Below are 10,885 nucleotides of genomic sequence, written 5' to 3'. Positions count from 1 at the left end.
AAACATGAAAATAACAGATGAACATGAAAAATCTTTGAAACTTCACAATTTATTGCTTCTTTTTCAAAATCAAAAAAGAACAAATAGGAGGAACATGCCGATAAGCTGTGTTTTTGCACAATTTCAGAAATCTGATACAAAGCGTGAAAAAATTCTTTATATCTATTATGCGGATAAACTTGGCTGCAAATAAACGATCTAAAATTTTCAAGAGCAAATCATAAGAGCAGTTGTTTTTCGAGTTTATAAACTTAGATAGACGAGCTGACTTTTTCAAAAAGTTCACTTGATCATCCACTACCCCTCCTATTGAATCAACTCAGGCTGGATGTTTTCATCATTCAGCCTATTTACTACTTCTTGCGCTCGAGCCAAATTACCAGCCGCCTCCTGCCGCTTCTTTACAACAAGTTCAGGGCCACGCCTGTTAAAACTCTCCTTGGCCTCCTCATCCGCCTCTATCGGGTGATTTGGGTATTTGGTTTTAATGGCTTCTAAAACGTTGAAAAAATGGGCATAATTTTTTCAAAAAATGTTTCTTTGCAAGGTTCCCTGGCAAAAATTTTGAGAACTAACTTTCCCATATTTGTTTTCCGACATCTGGAAATGCGGGCCTGCAGTGTGAGCTAGATGATTTTCGTGGAGAAACCATATGAGCAATGATCTCATCATCAGACCAGATCTGATGACCAACTTTGCGCCCGTACTTCTCAACATTATTTCCGGAAAAACTCAGCAAATTAACACCTTTCCACTCTACCCTCTCAGAGGGTTCGTCAGTGGGTAAAGGTTTCCCAGTCAAGGTCTCAACTTTTCCTATCTGTTGCAGAGAAAGCGTTCTCGATTACGAATTTCTCAAAAACAACAATTAGCAAAACAACAACTTACCAGAGATCTTAAAGATTTTTCCAGGCGGAAAGTTTGACCCTCGTGTGTTTTGATCATATTACTTACACCCTCACTCAGCATAATCGTAGATTTATCGATTCTATTCGTTATACCATCGAGACGATCCAAACTCGAGTTTATAAACTCTTTAAACTCCTACAGAGAATCAGAACAATGAAACGTGACTTTAAACTTTTTTTTTAAAAAATCAGTCAAAAGCATCATACCGGAGAAAGTTCAATTGTAAGTACAGTTGGCTGAGAAGAAACAACACGAAGTGGAGTAGAAACCGGTTGGCTGCTGCCACCTGTTTTTACTTCTGCTCAATGATTTATATCATTCGCATGGAACAGATTTCGGCGTCTCTTTGAAGCATGATTAGCTTCGTCAACGTTGAGACCAATATCATCATCGTTCTCAACGTCAATGAAATCGTCAAAATTCACCGGTGCGTTGAAATTTGATTCCTACAGTATAGCAAAGAGAAAATGAAGCGCAAAGAATTGACAAAGATATAAAGCTTCAATGAAATTACCATTGGCGCAGACAGAGAGCTAGGAAATCCAACACTCTGTGATTGAATGTCATCCATTGTCGGCAGAAAAGGTGAAACTTGGTTAGTTGAACCACGATCAAGTTGTGAGCCACCCACAGATCGTGACAATCTTGAAGACGGCTGCAGCTGCGTGTATACCTTTGGACTTGCATTGGGATTGATTGGCTGCGACATCACATCCTGCGGGGCGTCCGGCGCATCATATTGAACATTAGGGTCTTCATCTGGTCCCAAACATTTACAAGCCATCGACAGTTTTAAGAGACTTGCATCAATGTACTGTTTTGGGCCTATGGCTTCGATCCTCGCAGCGAAAGGTTGTTTACCAAATTTTATCCAAATGGTTTCCCCGGCCTTTTGAAAAAAATACCAGTTTGAACATATCAGTGACAAAAAAACACACAATGAAAAAAACCTTATACGACTGTCTACGATCAACGTGATCCTGTATCTGATCAGCAAGGATGTGTAGCGGACCAGGGCGTTTCTCGGACCAATAATAGACGAGAATCCAAGTGTTCTGGAGGTGTTGCTTAACGGATTGTTCCAACTCTCTGATATGCTCGTTCATGACTCGATTACCTTGCCGAGTGGAAGACATCTAACAAAAGAAATAACGGTAAAAACTACTTTATATGTCAGAAATTGAACATCCAGCGGAGATAACGACCTTCAAAATGTTCTCAAAACGCAATAAGAATAAAACGAGTCTGTTATTTAAACTTTTCAAAAATGGTTCCCACCAAATTTTTTTCTTGTTTTAACTAGGTATGACAAAAACACTTTGCAAAAAAAATAACGCAAGTTTTAAACCGGTCATGAAAACTGCATCAAAGTTGAAAATAAACAGCTGAGCACAAAAAAGACATCTGGTTCAAAGCGAAAGGATTGTACCAAACTATTTAACGAATGGATTGCACCGAACCCTAAGTTGCCTTTACCAGGAGTCAAGAACAATTCGAAAAAAGCTAACGCAAGTTTGACACAGGTCTCATGACAACTGCATCAAAGTTGAAAATAAACAGAAGCTGCGTACAAAAAAAACATGGTTGAAAGCGAATGGATTGTACCAAACTATTTAACGAATGGATTGCACCAAACCTTAAGTTGCCTTTACCAGGTGTCAAGAACAATTCGAAGAAAAGCTAACGCAAGTTTGAACCAGGTCTCATGATAACTGCATCAAAGTTGAAAATAAACAGGAGATGCGTACAAAAAAACATGGTTGAAAGCGAATGGATTGTACCAAACTATTTAACGAATGGATTGCACCAAACCTTAAGTTGCCTTTACCAGGTGTCAAGAAAAATTCGAAGAAAAGCTAACGCAAGTTTGACACAGGTCTCATGACAACTGCATCAAAGTTGAAAATAAACAGAAGCTGCGTACAAAAAAAAACATGGTTGAAAGCGAATGGATTGTACCAAACTATTTAACGAATGGATTGCACCAAACTTGAATTTGCTTCAACTAGGTGTTGCAACAACAATTCGTAAAAACTAACGCAATGCTCAGCCATATATTCATATATATGCTTCGCCATACATACATACATATGCTCAGTCATATACATACATATTCCTAGCCATACATAGATACGCCCAGCCATACACCCTTGCACACAAATGCCCAGCCATACATACATATGCCCAGCCATACATACATATGCAAATTGTAATCTGATAGAAGGATTAGAGACAAAAAACATCCTATATTTAACCAGCTATTGAAAAACATCCAGTTTTTCTGTCTTATTCTAACCAATTAATAATAGCTATTCATAACCATCGTCTGGCATTAAACCAGTTTGTGAATGGTTGGATGTATAATAGCACATGTTTTTATTAAACGCAAAAATGAATCTGCCAGATTTAAATCGATAAAGATCTGCCAGATAATTTGACAACAAGCACATATCATGGTTACAGAGACCGACATGTCTCAAGTACCTACTGGGCAATCTCCCCCTCACGCGAGAATGCGGGAGGAGATTGCTCAATTTATCCTTATGTTTCTTTATAATCTAAGTCAATAAAAAGTCAAACGAGTCACTTACATTTTCTGAATTCTCGGATGAAAGGCAGATCTCAACTCCAGGGAAATTTCCTTAAAAAGATTTCAAAAAAACTTAAATTTTGTCATATGGTTGTCTCTCCCCTCCCCTCACCACTTAAAATTATTGTGTTAGCTTACCCCCATCTTCAATGACTAGGTTGTTTTACTACCCATATTCGATGGTATTATTGTCATAAACTAAGACTAAACACAAAACTTATACTGACCTTTTTTAGTCATTAATCAAGCAATAAATAAGTCTTGCGGTAAATAAAAGAAAAACGAAATCTGAAAATAAAATTTTAAGTTAGCTAGGATGATGATGATAAAATGTTGTCAAGTTCTTCAAACCCAATTTTACAGTGCATACAGTCAACTGCTGATAGCATCGAAGAATTTTTTGAGCCTAATACAGAAGTCTAATCTACGAAGCATTGATACGTCAGAGCTGCATTACACGCAATTTGGGACGAGTGCAAATCAGAAAAATGCAACTGCATTTCAGCAAAACATAATACTAGCTGCAACTCTGAACCATTTTTGATGACAAAAGAGGAACATATAACGCTATCAAGAAACAATTGCAATGGAAAAATTACTGGCACAGGTAATGATTTGTGCACCTCTGAAATGCAAAATGGGGGGACGGGGGGAGGTAGGGGTGTTGAGAAAGGGATACCCTAAATAAGAAAAAAGAAAACAATGTTTTTCAATATGTTTTTAAACATCCCCCTCCATTCAAAAATCCCCAGTTTAATTATTTATTTCTTAGCAAATTCATCCTGAAAAAATTTTAAAAATATATTTTGAAGCTCTGGAATCTAGCGGAATTTTCCGTTTCAAAGGTTTTTTCATATCCCATTATATTCAGAAAATTCCGCTCTACAATTTGGTATGCAGCTGAAAACATCTTGGTCGGAATGGGCAGAAAAAATGATAAATGGTTTCAACAAACAAAAAGACTTTTTAAAAAATTCACAGGATGCATAATTCAATCCCCCCAAGGTAGTAGAATTAAAATCTTATGAATTTAACCAGTCTTCTTTGTTCGCGAAAACCATTTACCATAATAGCTGCCAGCCCCGACCATAAAATTCAGGTAATAATTTCTGAAATAACTATGAGTGACCCTTCTGGAAAGGGTATCATAACCAAGAGTCCAAGAGTAACTCAATCAATAATTAACGTTGAATAATCAAGAAAATTCGAAGGTTCCAGGGTATAAAAATATAAATTATACGATTTACTCATATTTTGTCATGTTTGAAGCTAACTCAGCATTTTGAAGCAGGGATTGCAATATATTGAATGATCAGATATTGAATATTGAGACAATGTCAATATTGAATTTTTAATATTGAGATATTGAAGGCTAGATATTGATATTGATATTGAATTTTTTGTAGATATTGAGAAAAACGGATTTTGTATCATTGCTTGAAACGTGACGTTTTAACACATACACATAAAACAAATGGTGATAAAAAGTCACTAAAGCATTAAAATTAAACAAATTAAACAAAAAACAATTACATTGCAAAAAAAACTAAACAAATTTAATTATATATTTCGAAATTCAATATTGAATTTGGTCTCTGGTATCTTAAAATAGTGATAATATTGATATTGATATTGATATTGAAATTTCATCCTATTTGATATTGATATTGATATTGAATGGAAGATATTGATATTGAGCTCAATATATTGATATTGTATTGAAATCCCTGTTTTGAAGTCAATTTGAGGTCCAACAATTTCAAAAAAAAACATTTTCGAAAATTTGAAAAAAAATTGCTCAAAAAAAAATTATGAAAATATATTGAAAAGAATTTAATTTGTTCCATACTAGGCAACTGACATTGATAACAGTTTTCCTGAAAATGTAAAAGAAGAAATTCGCAATTATAATCGATTATAATCGATTAAAAATGGATTATTTTGATTTAAAAACAAGTTTCATTTTCTTCAGAAAATAATCGATTATGATCGATTATAATCGATTATATTCGGATTATATTGCTTAGAAAACTAGTATCATTATAATCCATTTTTAATTTATTATAATCGATTATTTTTGTAATTTTATTGAGACTCCCTACAAAAATCCATTATAATCGATTATTATCCATGAAACTTCGGTGCGGGTACACGTTTCTTGTACCCTTTTAAAAAGTTTCTCTTGTGTTTTCATTCAAATGTTGATTTTTTAGGAAAAGCCAAGTACAATAGATAGTTAGACATATCATGAGCCCAACAATATAACGGACTTTTTTGAACAGTTTCATTTACTTGTTTTGCTTTTTTTGTTCTGATTATTTTTCGCTTGTAGTGATAGGTTGCTGCTTTTGAAAATTAATATCTCTGAAAATTTTTTTACATCGTAAGTTTTGATTCTTAGCCATCTGATCTGTTGACTCAAGCCAAACTGTCATTTTAGTTTTGTTGATCAAACCGGTTTTTGGTGTTTTTGTAAGATCAACACTATTCCAAGATTGTAGCTCACAAAATTAAAAACCTCATAGACGTTTTACACGAAAACAACCCTTTTTTCAACATGGTAGCGCAAAAGTTCTTTTTTTTTCAGCATAGTAGCGCAAAACAGCCACTTGAAACCTTGCCAAAAGAATAATCTTGAAGAATAGTCTTGAATAATCTTGTTGAATCCGAAAGAATAATTGAAATCTTGCCTCTTGCTATTAAATTGTGGGCGGAGACTTAATCCGTCCTCTCAAATTAAATTGAGATGAGCTATTTTGTCTAGTTATTACTTCACTATAAGCAAATAATACCGCTTTAATTTTTAAACTAGTGATTTTCAAAGAAGAGTCAACAGTTTCTTTGAACATTTTATTTCAATTTTTGTAAATGCCACCTATTTTTTTTAAAAGCGCACACTTATTCATTTATCTTTGTATGCAGTCACGTCGCCTGATACGAGCAGTCTTGCTTCGTTTTCTTTTTCATTGTTTATGGAAAAACTTGAAAAATTCTGTTTTTTTTTATATTTGGTGTACCAGCCAGCTTAGTCAAGATATCTCAGATTTTCAATTATTTGCCATATTCTGATTTGAAAAACATTTCAAAAATCTTTAAAAAAATTACAATTGTCCTCTATCAGATACAAACAGATGAAAACTGAAAAAAAGTCATTTTTGGTTTTTATAGAACAATTTGAGTTTCTCAAGATAAACAATTGTAATCATTGTAACTGAAATAAAAAAACTTCAAAAAATTAAAAACTCATTTTTTTTTCAAATCTAAATTTCAGATCTGAAATGAGTTGTGAAAGGTTAAAACAACGCTTGAATTGCTCAAGAATTGATTGTTTCAAATCTGAAATTTTTCTTTTTTCTTGGTCAGTTCAGAGTAGTAGATGTTGGAGGTGATCAAGGGGGGGGGGGGGGGGTGCATGGCGGACCACATGTATTAAGAAGATACATTATAGATTTCCGGTCCACCATGCTATGTAATAAGATTGGGTATAGAGTCTACAATGTATTAAGATAGGGAATACCGATGGTAAGGTTTCAGTGTGATGGTAGGAGAAAGAAAAACGTAATTTTTTGGTTTTTGTCTAGTTTTTTCGAGAAAATGTTGGCGCGTGTTAACTAATTTGTGAATATCGAATGTTAATTACGTGTAGGTTGTGTAATGAAGGACTTTTTGATTAGTTTTTTGATACATGGTAAGTCAATGGTAAGAGTTTTTGGGTAAAAACTCGGAATTTTTAAAATAAAAATTTCAAAAAAACTTCAAAACACGATAAGGTTAGCTATTATTTGACCTAATTTATTAAATAACCTTACTTTCTATCTAATTAAAACAATTGTGACATTCGACCAGAATGTGCCAAAATGCAATCTCTGCAGTTTAGTCATTTTTAGCAGCGAGCCTTCCGAGTTAGTAATTTTGGAGGATTAAGAACGTTATTTGAACGATTGAACAAAACGTGAAAGTTGAAGGATTCGGAAATTCCTAAATTTTAAATTTTCGAAGTGATTACGTAACATTTCTGAGAAACGTCAGAAACGGCCATTTTTGGCAGAAAAGCTGAAAAGCAACAGAACAATTTTAGCTGCGATTGCGAAAAGTGCGTAAATTGTGATAAAAAACGACAACAAATCACGGAGCTGACAGAGAACGTTCCGAGTTGCAACTATTGTGTCGCTACAATAGTTGCAAGGCCGTTGCGAACAACGGTGAAGGGTGGAAGACAGCCTTCCGGGTTACGGAGAAATCAAGATTAACATACTTGATTCAGTGGATTCAAGAATCCGGAAGGGTTTCGGGACTGAGACTTTTACCATTTTATATAAACTTTTAGCTTCCTGTCATGTCCTGAATTGAATTTAATTAACAACTGGATTCATTTTGATAAGGATGAGAAGCTAGGAGTTGGGGGAAAGGGTTGATCCATCTTCGATGGAGATGATGATTTTTATCTACTGAACAAAAACAATAATAATTCAATAAGTAGTAGCCCTGTTTTTAGGAGTGACCTCGTGGTCTGGGGATACTGAGACCCAGCCATGAGCTCAATATTTCTGCATGTAATTAAGTTAATTTGAGTGTTTTGACCGAAGCCGAAAGCAGTAACGTTTTTGTCGACCCGATGTTGGAAAAGACCACCGAAAGTACTGTTTTGGTAGAGACGGTGAAAAGCATATAAAGCTCTGTTTAGACGTTAGCCAGTCGTCTTAGGACTTAGTTTTATTTTCCGTCGATATGTATCTTCCGGGCGAATGTTACATATAATCATACTTTCTGTCTAATTGAAACAATGCTGAAACCTACAGAGACCTCGAAAAAACATCAAATTTTCTGAGAAAAAAAATTAAATTACAAAAAAAAAGTATATAAATCACTGCATTGTATAACAAGTTTACCGCAACATTTCACATTTTAATATCATAAAACCAATATAACACGACATGATGAATATTTTTACTACACCAGATCAGTTCTTATAAGTTCAATGGTTTTGTACGAATTCCATCATCTTGTACTTGTCTTTTTGGATAAAATAAGCTTAGTCCTTTCTTTGTCTGTTCATATGTGGCCACCATATGATTTATAGTTCTGAATCCTCTGTTAGTAGATGTAAGATTAATTGCTTCATTAAGCACTCTCCTGTATTTTGACATGGGACCGTCTCCAGACTCTTCGAGCTTGTTTAATCCTTTACAGTCATTTTCCCTAATTTTTTCCCAAGCAGCTCTCTTATCTGGTTTGATACAGTCTTATAAATTTTCTTCGGCAAGTGCCAAGTAAAGTGAGTCTGTGTCCATCTCCAACTCTTCAAATTTATTCACATCACAGAACTTGTCAAAGAAGTTATAGTAGAGTTCCAACATTCTCAGTTTTGCATACTGAAGTATGAAAAAACCAACAATGATGGGTTCTCTGTGCTCAATGGTTGACTTCAATAACTCCACCTCATTTAAGTCCTTCTTAACTGTGTTAAGTCTCTTAAACAGTGGTTCATTGATTGCCTTATGAGTTTTTTCATCGTTGAGATATTTTGTGATTGTATGTCTCGATCTATCCATGATCTGATATCCATACGAAGAATTACCCAAAAGTTTCATTGTTTCTGCTACAACTCCTGACAAAGGGTTTTCATCTCCTTCTCTTCTAGCATCAACCACTGAGTGAACAAATTTATTAAAGCATTTCCGAGGAGAATAATGAACAAATCGGTAAACTTTGGTGCATTGCAATCCAAGTTCCATATAAAAGTTGAAGAGAGGAGTTATAACTGTTCCGTTTTCCAGCTTGAAACGAGATATCAGCATTCTCTGAGGATGCTTTAACATTTCGTTCTCGATCGCATAGTTTTTCATGTAATCTCCAATATCATCTCTTCCGACCTCAGTATTTTTGAAAATTGGAGGAAAATTCGCAATTTTTGATTTTAGCTCATCTGGAACAACTAAGTCGCACTGAACGTAGCCAAAAAGAGATCCATCTTTTATTTTTGCTAAAAGTGAGTCTGTAGAAAGAGGTCTTTTATAGGGAAAGTGGGTTCTGACGTGATTTTTGATCTTGTCATCGGTTTTGAAACTTTCCCACCAGTCACACTCCCACATTTCTTCCACTTTGTATCCTTTCTCTTGAACGTATTCTCGTCGCATATCATCCATCTCTCTCTTCTTGTTTCCTCGCTCAATATCCTGTTCTGTTAAGGAGGGACGAGCTTCTTGACAGAAACAGAAGTGGTAATAACATCCCATTGCTTCAAACACTGTCTTACAGTGATCACAATAACCATCCACATTAAAACAGTCGATTATTTTCTGTTTTCCAGATGTAAAAAAGCTCTCAATTTTACATTCTGGTCTTGATTCTTGGTAAAAAGACATGACCATATTCTCAAAATTGCAAGTTCGATTATGTCTAGCCTTGAATTTCTGCATTTCAGTGTCAAACTCCCATCTCGTGTACAGTCCTGTTGGCATATCTTGACACATTGAGAAAGGGTTAAGCTGGCTTGCATCAATTCCAACGATTGATTTACAAACATTTGATGAATTTCTGATGTATGTTTCATCAAGTACAGCTTTTCGAGTGAAAACAAAATAAGGTCCACCCGTCATGTCCTCTCTTATTTTTTCACACAAGTCTTTATCACTTCCGCAAAATGGATAAAAACTTGTAATTTGTGGATTTGTGTGGACAAATGTTTGCTAGATTTGGAAGTGTGTAGCCAAGTTTTAACATATCTATCCCCTTGTTATGATAAAACTGAATCATTTTTTGAATTGCCTCCAGGGTTGGAACTACATCAATGTTGTTGTACCACTTCAAAAAGTCTTTGAACACTGTCATTCCATTTTTCTCCCAAGTCTCTAGTAAGTAATTGTAATATCTAAGCCAGATGGAGGAACAGTCTTGATTTGAAGCTTTTCAGTGCCTGTTGTTCGTCAAGCCTACTCTTTCTAAGCTTCTCATAATCAATGAAGTCTTTGTCTTGAGGATTGTTGTTTCTAAGTTTACTGAAAAAGGCTTCATACGGTGGCAAATCAGGAAAGTCAAGTTTGTCTGGGTTATCAAACCACTCATAGGGAAAGAATCCTTTCGTTTCGCTAGCTTTATAGGCTTTGAGAAAGGAGTCCAGAGTAGTTGCCCCTCCCAGAAACTTCATTATGTCGAGAGATTGTACATCTCCAAACTTGAAAGATATAAAGTCATTTGCTTTTTTGATGACGGATGTTTCTTGTTCTTTATCGCGAATCAAATACGGGATAAGGTAGGACTTGATCAAATTTAAGTCATATCTACCGCTGTTAAATCCAAAAACAGGTAAAGTATTTACATATCTCTCCAGATGTTGTTTCAAATCAATGAGTTGATTTTTCTGAATTCGCAAGAATTGGGTTGACA

Source organism: Symsagittifera roscoffensis, unplaced genomic scaffold, assembly GCF_963678635.1.
Source record: "Symsagittifera roscoffensis unplaced genomic scaffold, txSymRosc1.1 SCAFFOLD_164, whole genome shotgun sequence".
Lineage (NCBI taxonomy): Eukaryota > Metazoa > Xenacoelomorpha > Acoela > Convolutidae > Symsagittifera > Symsagittifera roscoffensis.
Note: the sequence above shows the minus strand (reverse complement) of the source record.